The 14,928-nt window shown below is 44.5% G+C and overlaps 1 protein-coding gene across 1 annotated transcript in view; it reads right to left on the reverse strand.

Moving 5' to 3' along the window:
* The window catches only part of LOC137097983 (myosin-16-like), an 85,882-nt gene extending 84,978 nt beyond the window's left edge, over positions 1-904 (reverse strand). Inside the window, exon 1 of the mRNA XM_067473517.1 lies at positions 798-904. The gene's annotated coding sequence lies outside the window, so the exon portion shown is untranslated. The remainder of the gene's footprint in view (positions 1-797) is intronic.
* Positions 905-14,928: the final 14,024 nt, after the last annotated feature.

A 14,928-nucleotide genomic window follows, 5' to 3' on the forward strand; every position in this document is an offset into this window, starting at 1 on the left:
CAGGAAGTTCTTCCTCATGTTCAGATGGAATCTCGTTTCTTGTAGTTTGAAGCCATTGTGTCCTAGTATCCAGGGACACAACGGCTTGCTCCCTCCTCCTCCCTGTAACTTCCTCTCACATATTTATACATGGCTATCATGTCTCCTCTCAGCCTTCTCTTCTTCAGGCTAAACATGCCCAGCTCTTTAAGCCGCTCCTCATAGGGCTTGTTCTCCAGACCCTTGATCATTTTACTCGCCCTCCTCTGGACACATTCCAGCTTGTCAATCTCTCTCTTCAATTGTGGTGCCCATGTCAAACTACACAGAGAAGTTACTCAAATCCACAAGAAGCATGTGGACAATCTCAACAGAAGGGAGGAAACCATGAAAATGAACACAATCTGGCTACCAGTATTTAAAAAAAAACTCTAAAATTATAACAGTAAATAAAAAACAAACAAAACTCAAACACAGGGGAACTCCAGACAAGAAATAATCAGGGACAACTAATCACCTCTCAACAAGGGAATTTCTCAGGCAGGAAGAAACCACACTTAAAAACTGCTAGGCCATCAAAAGGTAATCAAGGTGGCCAATTGAAACATTCACACTTGCTTCCAACAGACAAGAGTTCTTTCTCCCACCCTAGACATTATTCTACAGATACATAAACCCCATTTTCCTAGTTTCCAACAGACTTCCCAACCTCTGAGGATGCCTGCCACAGATGCAGGTGAAACATCAGGAGAGAATGCTTCTGGAGCATGTCCAGACAGCCCGGAAAACCTAGAACAAGCCAAAAGATGAGTACCTACCAGAGAGACAAGAACGTCCGAGAGACACCCCTTGTTTGCAAGAGACTGGCCCCTGCCTTTTATACCCGTGCCATAGACGTCTGGGGCGGTCACTTTGGTTTGGGAAGAGCGCACAGGTTGGTCTAAGAAAAGCCAACTGGCCCCGGGTCAGGTCCCTCAGGCCAGATCGAGTGATGCGCCACTTTCTTGGGGATTTCTTCCTCCTTTTCTTCTCCTTGTAGGGCATCTGAAGAACCCGGCCTTAGTACTCCAGGGAGAAGGAGAAGAAGGGGCCGAAATAGAAGCCTCCGCCTTGCACATTTCTCTTCTCAAGGCATGGCTTCAGCCCAAGCTCAATTACACCAGGTGAAAAGAAAGATGACTTCTCCTTCTCCTCCTTTTCTCCTTCTCCCTTTCTTCTTCTTCTTTCTCCCTCTCCTCCATCTTCTTCTCTCCTCCTCCTCCTTTTCTCCTTCTCCCTTTCTTCTTCTTCTTTTTTCTCACTCTCCTCCATCTTCTTCTCTCCTCCTCCTCATTCTTTTCTCCTTCTCCCTTTCTTCCTCTTCTTTCTTCCTCTCCTCCATCTTCTCTCCTCCTCCTCCTTTTCTCCTTCTCCCTTTCATCTTCTTCTTCTTTCTCCTTCTCCTCCATCTTCTTCTCTCCTCCTCCTCCTTTTCTCCTCCCTTTCTTCTTCTTCTTTCTCCCTCTCCTCCATCTTCTTCTTTTTCTCTTCCTCCTTTTCGCCTTCTCCCTTTCTTCTTCTTCTTCTTCTTCTCCTTCTTCTCCTTCTCCTTCTTCTTCTTCTTCTTCTTTCTCTCTCTTCTCCTTCTCCTCCTCCTTTTCTCCTTCTCCCCTTCTTCTTCTTCTTCTTCTTCTTCTTCTTCTTCTTCTTCTTCTTTCTCCCTCTCCTCAATTTTCTTCTCTTCTCCTCCTCTTCCTTTTCTCCTTCTCCCTTTCTTCTTCTTCTTCTTTCTCCCTCTCCTCCATCTTCTTCTCTCCTCCTCCTCCTCCTTTTCTCCTTCTCCCTTTCTTCTTCTTCTTTCCTCCATCTTCTTCTCTCCTCCTCCTCCTCCTTTTCTCCTTCTCCCTTTCTTCTTATTTATTATTTATTTCGAGGTTTTATATACCGACCGACCCTCTCACCTTCAAAGAGGGATTCGGACCGGTTCACAACATGTGTTAACATACAAAAAATATACAATAACAACACAATGCCACTTCATTACACGATTAAAATATCAGCACCATACACATTAAAACATTATCATCCCAGTTAAAAGAGCCAAATCGTCCAACACCATCACAGTCCCATTCATCATCCTCCTTTCATGTGGGCAAAGAATTAAATCAGTTGTCAAATGTCACGTTCTACAACCAGGTCTTTGTTAGTTTCCTGAACGTCATGAGGGAGGGGGCAGTTCTGATCTCTAATGGCAGAGAGTTCCAAAGTCGAGGGGCCACCATCGAGAAGGCCCTGTCCCTCGTCCCCACCAGCCGTGCTTGTGCTTCTCCTTCTCCTTCTCCTTCTCTCCTCTTTTCCTTCCTCCCTCTCCTCCCCTTTCTTCTAGTTAAATCTGTAACGTTGGAATAGCCTGCTTTTTACTAATCTAACATTTACACAAATGACCAGCCACTGCCAGAAGGGACAGAGAGTTTCATCTACGTTGACGATCGTGCCATCACCGCTCAAGCAGGGAGCTTTGAAATGGTTGAGCAGAAGCTCTCCGAAGCTTGAGGAGCTCTTCCTGCCTATTACAGGGAAAACCAGTAGATTCCCAATCCATCTAAAATGCAGGTGTGTTCTTTTCACCTTCAGAACAGACAAGTATCTTGAGCTCTTAGGATCACCTGGGAAGGGATCCCACTGGAGCATTGCAGCGCACCCAAATACCTGGGAGTCACTCTGGACCGTGCTCTGACCTACAAGAAGCACTGCCTGAATATCAAGCAAAAAAGTGAGTGCTAGAAATAATATCATACGAAAGCTGACTGGCACAACCTGGGGATCACAACCAGACACAGTGAAGACATCTGCCCTTGCGCTGTGCTACTCTGCTGCTGAGTATGCATGCCCAGTATAGAACACATCTCACCATGCTCAAACAGAAGATGTGGTTCTTAATGAGACATGCCGCATTATCAAGGGGTGTCTGCGCCCTACACCACGGGAGAAATTACACTGCTTAGCCGGTATTGCACCACCTGACATCCGCTGGGAAGTAGCTACCAATAGTGAAAGGACCAAGGCAGAGACATCTCCAGCTCATCCCCTGTTTGGGTATCAGCCAGCACATCAACGACTTAAATCCAGACATAGTTTTTTAAGATCTACATAGACACTCGCTGGAACACCCCTGCAAGCAAGAGTCCAAAAGTGGCAGGCTCAAACCCAGCACCTCAATCTGTGGGTGATACCAGATGAGAGACTCCCCCCTGGGCACACAGAGGACTGGGCGACTTGGAAGGCGCTGAACAGACTGCGCTCTGGCACCACCAGATGCAGAGCCAACCTTCAGAAATGGGGCCACAAAGTGGAATCCTCGACATGCGAGTGCGGAGGAGAGAAAACTACAGACCAATGACTACAATACAGCCTGAGCCCTGGCACATGCACAATGAAGGACCTTCTCACAGCGACACCAGAGTCACTCCAAGTGGCCAGCTTCGGGTCAAAGGACACTGAATATTATACCAAGTTTTCAACTTTGTTTGTGGTTCTTCTATACATTATAACTGTATTCTCAATTCACGTCTGACACTGTAAATAAATAAATGAATCGTGTATATATTGTCAAATACTTTCATGGCCAGAATCACTGGGTTGTTTTACGTTTTCCGGGGTGCCTGGCTATGTGCCAGAAGCATTTTCTCCTGACGTTTTGCCTGCATCTATGGCAGGCATCCTCAGAGGTTGTGAAGTCATACACACACACACACACACACACGTTACAGTTTACAATGGAAGCAGACTTATTTTGCGTTTTTGCTTTGTAATGCATCGCCGGCTGAGCTTAGTATTGTCATTGGTTGGCTCTTCAGTCATGTATCATAGTGTCGATTTAGTGCAGAGATGTTTTGCTTCCTTTGTTTACTTGTGAATTAGTTTGTAAACAACCAACTTAAAAACAGGACTGGAGCCACCGTAGAACAGTGCCACCCAGGCCCATTCCAGCAAGGCGTCCCAGAAGGATACCGTGGCCGACGGTATCGAAGGCTGCTGAAAGATCCAGCAGAACTAACAGGGACACACTCCCCCTGTCAAGCTCCCGGCGAAGATCATCAACTAAAACGTCACCCAAAACGTCAGGAGAGAATGCTTCTGGAATATGTCTGTTAAGAATGGTGGGAGTTGGACTCCAAAACACCTGGAGGGTTACAGTTTGCCCATGCCCGATCTATACAGTCGAATCAATCCAGTTTGACACCACTTGAACTACATGGATCCATGCTTTGGAATGATTTATTTATTTATTTATTTATCATGTCATCAGCAACCAGACATTTGTATTACATTTTTAACAAAAACAAACAAACAGACAGAATTTGCAAGCTTGGTAGTGGATTAAATGTCCTTTGACCAGTATCTGGCCCCTTGGAGTGCCTCTGGTGTTGCCGCAAGGAGGTCCTCCATTGTGCATGTAGCAGGGCTCAGGTTGCATTGCAGCAGGTGGTCAGTGGTTTGCTCTTCTCCACACTCGCATGTCGTGGACTCCACTTGGTGGCCCCATTTCTTAAGATTGGCTCTGCATCTCGTGGTGCCAGATCGCAGTCTGTTCAGCGCCTTCCAAGTCGCCCAGTCTTCTGTGTGTCTCTCATTTGGTATCAGCCATTGATTGAGGTGCTAGGTTTGAGCCTGCCACTTTTGGACTCTCGCTTGCTGGGTGTTCCAGCGAGTGTCTCTGTAGATCTTAGGAAGCTATTTCTTGATTTAAGTTGTTGACAGGCTGGCTGATACCCAAACAGGGGATGGGCTGGAGATGTCTCTGCCTTGGTCCTTTCACTATTGGCTGCTACTTCCCGGCAGATGTCAGGTGGTGCGATACCGGCTAAGCAGTGTAATTTCTCCAGTGGTGTAGGGCTCAGACACCCCGTGATAATGCAGCATGTCTCATTAAGAGCCACATCTACTGTTTTAACGTGGTGAGATGCGTTCCACACCAGGCATGCATACTCAGCAGCAGAGTAGCCTAGCGCAAGGGCAGATGTCTTCACTGTGTCTAGTTGTGATCCCCATTGGAATGATGAGAGTTATAGTTTTATTAAGCCTTTAGCCTTGTACAGCTCCTGGGATTCCATAGCATTGAGCCATGGCAGTGAAAGTGGGGTCAAACTGCATTCGTTCTACATTGTAGATACACGCTTAAGCCTTTGATTCTTTGCACTCGGAGCTTTCCACCGCTGGGCAGCAAACAGGCGTTCCTTGCCTGGAAGAAGAGCTTCCTTCCTGTCAAGACAAATTAGGCTCGCAATTAGCAGCCCAAATTGACAGAAAAAAAATGGCCTTCTGGACTTGACGGGGAGGACAAGGAACAGAAGAGCCTCTTGCAGTTATTATGCTAAGTGATCTCCCGATTGCAAGAAGGGGAAGGCCGGGAGTTTTGCTGGACGTGTGTTTTTTATTAGTCATTCACTAAAGCGATGCCCCAAAACGCTGACGCCTCCTTTTCGGGGCTCTGCTCCATTCCCAGCTGTTGCAAAACAGAATTGCTGTATTCCCACTCGGCACAGGATGGGCTGCCTGACCCAAAGAAGGGCATGGCATTCGTGTCTATTTCCAGAGAGGGAGAAATGCAAGGTCCCCAAAGTCTAGAAGTAAATAAAAGGTCTGGGATTCTCTAGGCCAGCGTATCTCAACCTTGGGGTTAGAACCCCTGGAGGGAGGGCGCCGAGGGGGGTGTCAGGGGAGTCACCAAAGACCACCAGAAAATACAGTATTTTCTGTTGGTCAAGGGAGTTCTGTCTGCAGAGTTTGGTTCAATTCCATCGTTGGTGGGGTTCAGAATACTCTTTGATTGTAGGTGAACTATAAATCCCAGCAACTACAACTCCCAAATGTCAAGGTCTATTTTCCCCAAACTCCACCAGTGTTCACATTTGGGCACATTGAGGATTCATGCCAAGTTTGGTCCTAATCCATCATTGTTTGAGTCCACAGTGCTCTCTGGATGGAGGTGAACTACAACTCACAAACTCAAGGTCAATGCCCACCAAACCCTTCCAGTATTTTCTGTTGGTCATGAGAGTTCTGTGTGCAGAGTTTGGTTCAATTCCATCGTTGGGGGAGTTCAGAATGCTCTTTGATTGTAGGTGAACTATAAGTTTGGTCCAGATCCATCATTGTTTGAGTCCACAGTGCTCTCTGGATGGAGGTGAACTACAACTCCGAAACTCAAGGTCAATGCCCACTAAACCCTTCCAGTATTTTCTGTTGAGCTCTACCAACAATGGAACTGAACCAAACTTGGCACTCAAAAGTTTCATGACCAACAGAAAATACTGGAAGGGTCTGGTGGGCATTGACCTTGAGTTTCGGAGTTATAGTTCACCTCCATCCAGAGAGCACTGTGGACTCAAAGAATGATGGATCTGGACCAAACTTGGCATGAATGCTCAATATGCCCAAATGTGAACACTGGTGGAGTTTGGGGGAAAATAGACCTTTACATTTGGGAGTTGTAATTGCTGGGATTTATAGTTCACCTACAGTCAGATAGCATTCTGAACTCCACCAACAGTGGAACTGAATCAAACTTGGCCACAGAACTCTCATGACCAACAGAAAATACTGGAAGGGTTTGGTGGACATTGACCTTAAGTTTTGGAGTTATAATTCACCTCCATCCAGAAAGCACGGTGGACTCAAACAATTATGGATCTGGACCAAACTTGGCACGAATGCTCAATATATCCAAACGTGAACACTGGTGGAGTTTGAGGAAAATAGACCTTTACATTTGGGAGTTGTAGTTGCTGGGATTTATAGTTCACCTGCAATCAAAGAGCATCTGAACTCCACCAATGATAGAATTGAACCAGACTTGGCCTACAGATCTTCATGGCCAACAGAAAATACTGGAAGGGTTTGACCTTGAGTTTTGGAGTTGTAGTTCACCTCCACCCAGAGAGCATGGTGGACTCAAACAATGATGGATCTGGACCAAACTTGGCACGAATGCTCAATATAACCAAACATGAACACTGGTGGAGTTTGGGGAAAATAGACCTTTATGTTTGGGAGTTGTAGTTGCTGGGATGTATAGTTCACCTACAATTAAAACGCCTTCTGAACCCCACCAATGATAGAATTGGGCCAAACTTCCCACACAGAACCCCCAGGACCAACAGAAAATACTGTGTTTTCTGATGGTCTTTGGCGACCCCTCTGACACCCCCTCATGACCCCCTCAGAGGTCGTGACTCCCAGGTTGAGAAACGCTGGCTTAAAAAGTTTGAAGACCCCTGGTCTAAACTTCAGAAGCCGCTGTGACCCAGTTTTACCTAGAGTTCCCAAACCTGTCCTCACATCAACCCTATCCTTCTGAGGTTGCCACATATCATTGTTTTTGCAGCTCATGGAACAAGTGCGTTCTGGTGGCGAGGCTAAAAGAGAGTGATGTGAATTCTGCCGGAAAGCCTCTCCCAGTGCCTTCAGGAGGGCTAGAAGTGAAGCCACAACGCAAGAAAGAAAGGAGCAGTCGTTGCGTTGGGGTTTGTGAGGACAAGTGTGAAACATTGGTCAATATGGGCGCTTTGTTTGTAATTTGTACATACATAATGTGATTGGGGGTGGCATTTAATTTTGTTGTGTGGTGTGCAATGACAATAGAGCTGTTCTATGAGTAGATAGATAGATTATATACAGATATATAGGTGATGGACGACGGATGGATGATGGATAAATAGATGGATGATTAGATAGATAGATAGATAGATAGATAGATAGATAGATGATACGTAGATATATAGATAGATGATACATAGATAGATAGATAGATAGATAGACAGACAGACAGATAGATAGATAATAGACCACTCTATAGAGGATGGACGACAGATGGATGATGGAAAAATAGATAGATGATGATAGATAGATAGATAGATAGATAGAGAGATGATACGTAGATATATAGATAGATGATACATAGATAGATAGATAGATAGATAGATAGATAGATAGACAGACAGACAGATAGATAGATAATAGACCACTCTATAGAGGATGGACGACAGATGGATGATGGAAAAATAGATAGATGATGATAGATAGATAGATAGATAGATAGATAGATAGATGATACGTAGATATATAGATAGATGATAGATAGTTAGATAGTTAGATAGATAGATAGATAGATAGATAGAGAGATGATACGTAGATATATAGATAGATGATACATAGATAGATAGATAGATAGATAGATAGATAGATAGATAGATAGACAGACAGACAGATAGATAATAGACCACTCTATAGAGGATGGACAACAGATGGATGATGGAAAAATAGATAGATGATGATGATAGATAGATAGATAGATAGATAGATGATACGTAGATATATAGATAGATGATAGATAGTTAGATAGATAGATAGATAGATAGATAGATAGATAGAGAGAGACAGATTGATACATGATGGAGGATGGATGGATGGATTGATGGATGATGGATGGATACATAGATATATAGATAGAAAAATAGATAGATGGACTGATAGATGGTGAAGGATGGATGGATGGATGGATGGATGGATGGATGATGGATGGAGGATGAACGAAGGATTGATGATGGATGATTGATGGATGGATGGATTGATGGATGATGGATGGATAGATAGACTGATAGATGGTGAAGGATAGATGGGTGATGGGTGGATGGATGAGGGATGGATGGACGGATGGATGAAAGATTGATGATGGATGATGGATGGATAGATAGATAGATAGATAGATAGACAGACAGACAGACTGACAGATGGTGAAGGATAGATGGATGATGGGTGGATGGATGAGGGATGAATGGATGGATGAAGGATGGACGAAAGATTGATTATGGATGATGGATGGATGGATAGATAGAAGATAGATAGATGGATGGATGAAGGATGGATGAAAGATTGATTATGGATGGATGGATGGATGGATGGATGGATAGATAGATAGATAGATAGACAGACTGGCAGATAGTGAAGGATAGATGGATGGATGGATGGATGGATGGATGGATAACTGAATGATTTTTCAAGGTGTGTATGATGGAACCCACATGTGCAGAATCAATAGATATGGAGGACCAACTGTATATCTTCTCCCTGTCTCCACTGTCCATAACAAATGGGAATGGTATTATGGGAGCTATATTCCAGAACTTCTGCTGCTAGAAAAGATCCTGCTGGGTGGAAAGGCTTGGATTTCTCTTCTTCCAATGTGTCAACAAGAATGACTCAGAATGAACATTATCCATAGAGCAACCTGAGCATTCAATGAACATCACACAAGGCCTGAACCTTCAAGGTTTCCTTCCAAGGGGAATAAGAGCAATGATGAGGAGTCGAACGAGTGCTCTGATGATCCTGGCTGACCGAACAGATCAGGCTGCCTGAGGCTAAAGAGTCAATGAAAGCCTTGCCTTTGTAAAGTTCAGTTGCATTGCAGCCAAAGCTGGCCCGGTTATTTCAGGACGTGGAGCGTGAAACCCAGGAGCCAAAACGTGGCAGTCGAAACACGTCAATCAATACGGGATGAACTTCATGCTCTTTCATGGTGCTGCGGATACATCTCCGGAGGTGGATGGTCCACTCTGTCGAAGGATGGAGCTGGCCGTGAAGTGAGATTAGGCGCACATGGAGCGAACGAGGAAAAAGGGAAACAGGTTTTGCGTGGGATGTTTGTGCATTTGAGGTGGAACTGTCAGGTATGACATGTTTCGTTCAACCCTTGGAAAGTTTTGGCATTTGATTCTGAGCTTGGAAAACAGGTACCGGCAACTGTGTTTGGGGATTGCCATGCAGAAAATAAGATTAGTTGTGTTTCAGCTATTTGTCTTTAAGTCCTTTCCAACTTAGGGTGCATCTACACTGTAAGATGAATGCAGATTGACACCACTTTCAATGCTATGGGATCCTGGGAGTTGCAGTTTTATAAGGTATTTAGTCTTCTCTGCCTCACCAAACCACAAACCCCAGGATTACGGGCTTTAGCGCAGCTGGTAAATCACCAGCAATGATAAGATCTACCAACCGAAAAGTTGCCAGTTTGAAGCCTCAGGTCTGCCTGAGCTCCTGACTGTCAGCCCAGCTTACTGTTGACCTAAGCAGTTTGACAACATATTGAGCTGTAAATAAAGAAATTAGGTACTGGGTTGTTGTAGGTTTTTCCGGGCCATATGGCCATGGACTAGAGGCATTTTCTCCTGATGTTTCGCCTGCATCTATGGCAAGCATCCTCAGAGGTAGTGAGGTCTGTTGGAAGTAGGAAAATGGGTTTATATATCTGTAGAATGACCAGGGTGGGACAAAGGACTCTTGTCTGCTTGAGCTAGGTACTGCTAAAATGGTGTTTCTCAACCTTGAAGTCGGGACCCCTGAGGGGGGTCACGAGGGGATTTCAGAGGGGTCAAGAAAACAGAGTATTATCTGTTGGTCATGGGGGTTCTCTGTGGGATGCTTGGCCCAATTCTATCATTGGTGGAGTTCAGAATGCTCTTTGATTGTGAGTGAGCTACAAATCCCAGCAACTACAACTCCCAAATGTCACGGTCTATTTCCCCCCAAACTCCACCAGTGTTCAAATTTGGGCATATTGACTATTCGTGCCAAGTTTGGTCCAGCTCCATCGTTGTTTGAGTCCACAGTGCTCTCTGGATGTAGGTGAACTACAACTCCCAAACTCAAGGTCAATGCCCACCAAACCCTTGGTGGGCAGGTGAACTATAAATCCCAGCAACTACAACTCCCAAACACTCTCTGCTTCATTCAGAAAAATGCTGCACTCGCAGAGCTCAGGCGGTGTTGTGTTTCAGTGTCCATTTGTCAATGGACACTTTGGTTCTCCATTCACATTATTGATTTGAAAATGATTTTGAACCAAAATCATTTAAAACTGGCTTTATTGGCACGGATGCCTTTCAGATGTATAGCCCAGCCCTTCTTGGTCTCCGAATGCACCTGCGGGCTTCTATTTGCCGCCTGCCAGCCAAGCGTGTGCTGATCGAAGCCTGCCCTGTATGCAAGCCACAGCTTCCCTCTGGCTTATTACAACCCTTCTCCCCATCTTCCCATGGATGCAATCGGCTCCAGCACCGTCTCAGCGGATCTTCTGCTATGTTGAGTAAAGCCACCGCTCAGCGAAACAGATGTCGGAGTCGCTCGCTGCTCAGGCTGACAATATCGAAGGTGAAAACAAAGCGGGATGGGAAAATCATATGGTGCAGGGAAACGAGACATCGAGGGAGATCAACATGGCAGGCTGCATGCGAAGCAAGGGTGCATCTGCACTGTAGAATTAATGCAGTTTGGCGTAACTTGAAGTGCCATGGCTCAGTTCTGGGAGTTGTAGCTTTACAAGGACTTTTGTCAGGCAAATTGTGCTTCTACACTGTAGAATTAATGCAGTTTGGCACAACTTGAAGTGCCATGGCTCAGTTGTGTAAGTTGCAGTTTTACAAGGACTTTCTCAGGCAAAGGATGGTGTTGGAGGAAAGTGCTGAGAGTGCCTTGGACTGCGAGAAGATCCAACCAGTCCATCCTCCAGGAAATAAAGCCCGACTGCTCACTGGAGGGAAAGATACTAGAGACAAAGTTGAAGTACTTTGGTCACATCATGAGGAGACAGGAAAGCCTAGAGAAGACAATTATGCTGGGGAAAGTGGAAGGCAAAAGGAAGAGGGGCCGACCAAGGACAAGATGGATGGATGGCATCCTTGAAGTGACTGGACTGACCTTGAGGGAGCTGGGGGTGGTAACGGCCGACAGGGAGCTCTGGCGTGGGCTGGTCCATGAGGTCACGAAGAGTCGGAGACGACTGAACGAATGAACAACAACAACAACAACAATGTAGAATTAATGCAGTTTGGCGCTGAAGTCAGACTAGACTTTACGGGGGTAAACTCCAAGGGGAGATGACCCTTAGTTCCCACCAAAGAGGGAACGCTACCTTGGCGAGCCGTCAGAGAAGCCTGATTCCAGCAATTTTATTAATATTAATAATTGAAATGAGACTCTTGCCAAGGCGAAGAAGTGGCATCGAGGTTTATTGTGCGATTCAGCTGAGTCGGATGCAAATGCAGGGATAGCTCACCCACAAGCATACCAGTACATTGATCAGAGGCATATTTATAGCAAATTCAAAGTTGCAGAGTTCAAACTCCCTGCCCCGGCTTCCCTGTTGTTCCCTGCCATGATTGGGTGATGGGCAAACAGTTGGGAGGCATTATTACATTAATAGTAATATTACATTAATAGTAATAATAATAGAGTAAAATAATAAATGTCATAAAATAAAAATAGAGTAAAATAATGGAAATGTAAGAATAGTCATCGCTAATAGTCAACATGGATTTATCAAAAACAAGTCATGCCAGACTAATCTGATCTCTTTCTTCGATAGAGTTACAAGCTGGGTAGATGCGGGGAATGCCGTGGATGTAGCGTGTCTGGATTTCAGTAAGGCCTTCGACAAGGTCCCCCATGACCTTCTGGCAAGGAAACTAGTCCAATGTGGGCGAGGCAAAACTACGGTGAGGTGGATCTGTAATTGGTTAAGTGGACGAACACAGAGGGTGCTCACTAATGCTTCCTCTTCATCTTGGAAAGAAGTGACGAGCGGAGTGCCGCAGGGTTCCGTCCTGGGCCCTGTCCTGTTCAACATCTTTATTAATGACTTAGATGAAGGGCTAGAAGGCAGGATCATCAAGTTTGCAGACGACACCAAATTGGGAGGGAGAGCCAATAGTCCAGAGGACAGGAGCAGAATTCAAAACGATCTTGACAGATTAGAGAGATGGGCCAAAACTAACAAAATGAAGTTCAACAGTGACAAATGCAAGATACTCCACTTTGGCAGAAAAAATGAAATGCAAAGATACAGAATGGGTGACGCCTGGCTCGAGAGCAGTACGTGTGAAAAAGATCTTGGAGTCCTCGTGGACAACAAGTTAAACATGAGCCAACAATGTGATGTGGCGGCAAAAAAAGCCAATGGGATTTTGTCCTGCATCAAGAGGAGCATAGTGTCTAGATCTAGAGAAGTCATGCTCCCCATGCTCTATTCCGCTTTGGTTAGACCACACTTGGAATATTGTGTCCAATTCTGGGCGCCACAATTCAAGAGAGATATTGACCACCTGGAATGTGTCCAGAGGAGGGCGACTCAAATGATCAAGGGTCTGGAGAACAAGCCCTATGAGGAGCGGCTTAGGGAACTGGGCATGTTTAGCCTGAAGAAGAGAAGGCTGAGAGGAGATATGATAGCCATGTATAAATATGTGAGAGGAAGCCACAGGGAGGAGGAGGGAGCAAGCTTGTTTTCTGCTTCCTTGGAGACTAGGATGCGGAACAATGGCTTCAAACTACAAGAGAGGAGATTCCATCTGAACATGAGGAAGAACTTCCTGACTGTGAGAGCCGTTCAGCAGTGGAACTCTCTGCCCCGGAGTGTGGTGGAGGCTCCTTCTTTGGAAGCTTTTAAGCAGAGGCTGGATGGCCATCTGTCAGGGGTGATTTGAATGCAATATTCCTGCTTCTTGGCAGAATGGGGTTGGACTGGATGACCCAGGAGGTCTCTTCCAACTCTTTGATTCTATGATTCTAATAACAGTAATAATAGAGTAAAATAACAAATGTAATAACAACAATAATAGTAATAATAATAGAGTAAAATAATAAATGTAATAAAATAATAATGGAGTAATATAATGTAAATATAAAATAATAGAATAAAATGATACATGTAATAATAGAGTACAATAAAATGGAATAAAACAATAAATAGAGAAAATAAATGTAATAATAATAATAAATGGAGTAAAATAATAAATGTATTAATGATAATAATACAGTAAGATAATGTAAATGTAATAATAATAAAAAAGAGTAAAATATTAAATAATAAAAAAATACTAATAACAGAGTAAAATAATAAATAATCTTGACTCGAGTATAAGTCGAGGGGGGCTTTTTCAGTCTAAAAAAGGGGCTGAAAAACTAGGCTTATACTCTAGTATATACAGTATATATAGTGTTTGATATAGTATTTTCCATACTATAAGGTTTGTAGAAGTGCTCTTTCGAAAGCAGCGTGAGGAGCCAGCGCTGTCAATTCCGCCTGGATTCAGCAGCCGATGATTTGAACCGAAGCGTTCTCCGGGGCGATGATGCATAATCCAGCGGCACATCATCTTGATTCCAGCTTCCAGTTCAATAAATCAGCCGGTTCGGGGAACTAGGTCACTTCTTTGCCTTTAGAGAAATCGTAACATCGTGTGCTACACACTGCTATGTGTACCCGCTTCGCTACGGATAGTCACAACCTCAGCTGGCCTTTTCTCTCCCGAGTCAGCAGTGATTGTAGGATGGAGAACATGGGGCTTTGCCAACTGTTGTTGGACTTGTCAGAGTAGCGTTAGTAGCCTGCAGAATGTCTCAGCCCCTTTTACTCTCAGTGTGATAAAAACTTTTAAAAAATACACATGAGTCTGTTGCTTTAAGTAGATGCAAAAATATAGTTCCTGTTGCATCCCAGTTCAAGTTCAAGAAACGAGACCATAAGATTAAATCCACCACACTGGACTGTAGGAAAAGCAATCCTTGTTTATTGATGAAAAATTGGTTAGAAAAGAAAGGTAAATGCAAAGTCAAAAAGCCACAATGGAAACACAGCAGTCAGTAGAATCTCTGAACTTGAGCAAAATTTCAAAAGCCACAATACACCAACCAGGAATCTGTTAGCCTTTTACTAACCATGAACTTGATAGCTAAGCCTCTGGGATTACTGGCCATGAAACACAGGAATTCTGCCAAGGCACAGCCACAGTCCCAAACGTTGCTTGATCTAAAGAGGCACCCGGCAGGAGGCTTCTTAAACCAAAGAAGCTATTATTTGAAACGCCCCTTGACTTTGACGTCTGGGCCTGTCTCTCCTGTAACCGATGTGAC

Source organism: Anolis sagrei, chromosome X (genome assembly GCF_037176765.1).
Source record: "Anolis sagrei isolate rAnoSag1 chromosome X, rAnoSag1.mat, whole genome shotgun sequence".
Classification (NCBI taxonomy): Eukaryota; Metazoa; Chordata; class Lepidosauria; order Squamata; family Dactyloidae; genus Anolis; species Anolis sagrei.